Source organism: Tuber melanosporum (assembly GCF_000151645.1).
Source record: "Tuber melanosporum whole genome shotgun sequence assembly, scaffold_7, strain Mel28".
NCBI lineage: Eukaryota > Fungi > Ascomycota > Pezizomycetes > Pezizales > Tuberaceae > Tuber > Tuber melanosporum.
In genome coordinates, this window is record NW_003299117.1 from 30,385 (window position 1) to 32,316 (window position 1,932).

The window sequence follows — 1,932 nt, forward strand, 5'->3', positions numbered from 1 at the left end:
GGATTCTGGATCTAGCCTTGTTTGGAAATAGGCATCGCTTAGGTCAATCTTGCTTCGGAATCTAGCCCCGTCCAACTGCATTCAGGATCTGAGTTTGGTTTGGGATAGCAGAACTGTCCATAACGGTGTTTTCATTCCGTAGTTTGAGGTCAACCAAGGGGCGGATCCTTTTTCCATCTGCTTTGGGTTGAACAAACATAGGCGCGGTACCTGGAGCTTCTGCTCGGTAGATGACTCCTCTTCTTTGTTGTTGGTTGATCCAATCACATAGTGGACCTTTGTATGCATCCGAGATAGAGTAGGTGGGTTGGTTCTTAAGATTAGAGGCGTCTTGGAGACGAATGTGATGGTTCACTTCTCTCATAGGGGGTAGTTCTATTAGGATATCGTATTTGGCTAAATTTCCAACCAGTATTTCCTGGGGGGATAGGACTGCAGAACTAAGTCGAATAGTTGCACTACAGGTTTTATGGCTTGTGGATCGTGATCCCTTTACTGCCATATTGACTGGTATGGGTTGGTTAAGGTCTCAATTTGGGAGTCCATGGACAGAGATAAAGGCATTACTGATCATATCTCTTCCGATCGTGCCAGTGTCGAATAGGACTCGAGCCTTTTTACCATTGATCAGAATAGTACCTTTTAGGGCGGTGTGTGCTTTGAATGTAGCTGGAGGTCGAACACTGTTGCATTCCACATCAATATATCCGACATGGATCTCCTCATATTCACTGGGTTGGGTATTATCACTATCGCTCTCAACGTTGTTGGCCGATACCTCTTGCTTAATTGCCTTTCCTTTCCCTTTCTTCATAGGCCAGTTCTTTGCCATGTGTCCTGTTTTTCCACATTCAAAACATTCTCCTTTTTGCCGTCTCGATTCTTTGGAGGATTTTGTTTTCTTCTTGAAACCCCGTGGGGTATTGTCTTCAGAGTTGCTGGGGGCCTTATGCCATAGCTAGCTATTCCTACTAGAGGATGTCTGTGTTTTGTAGGCCTTAGTCTCATGGAGAATGACGTCCTTTCGTTCAGCTCTTGCAATTATTAATGCAATATTGTCGCCATCTTCCTCGAGTGGTCCTACTTCTCGCTGGAGGGTAGGGTGCATAGTGTCGTAGAATCATTGCTTCAGGATATAATTGGAGATACTTCCTTCCTCCATTCGGTCCTTATACATCATCAGATCTGTAGCCACATCGGTGATTCTCTTGACATGCGTTCCATTAACTTGCTGGAGCTGGTTGAATTTGTTGTATAGGAGGTCATTGGTGATAGAGGATTGGAATCGTCCTTTCAGGTAATCGAGAACTGTAGATCCTCTTAATCTTACATTTCCGCAGTATTCCTTATAGCATTGGTGGTATGCGTCGGTTGCCTTTCCTTCGTATAATGATCCAATGTATAGTCCTGTTGTAGGGTCTTCCACATCTTTCCCTTGCAGGAGAAGATAGTGAGAGAGTTCCGTTGCCCATTGATCAAAGGCTTCAGGTTTGAGGTCTTTTCCTTCTCCTGTAAACTTTGCAGGGAGGTGGAGTTTAAACTTAGGGGGTTCAAATACTGCACGTACTTTCTCTTCTTTAGGCCGAGCCCGCGATTTTCCTCCTCCAGAGGGTCCTCCTCCTGTGCTAGCCATGTCCGATTCGCTACTGGATTCAGGGTCGATTGGAGGTTCAATGGTAGGCTTCTTTGCTGGAGTAGAAGGGAATTCTCCTGGAGGTTGTGTGTCTTCCGTGTTTGCAGGATCGCCCGGCTCTTTAGCAGAGTGCGGGGTTGTTTCTTTCTTGTAAGATCTTATTGTAGGATTTGCTTCCCACTCCTGGTCGTCAAAGACTCTATCTTGGATTTGAGATGAAGCTGAATATGCCATGATTCTGCCGCTTCTCTCCACTAGCATTCTGAGGTAGATATCGATAGGTTGATTAGGCCTAAATC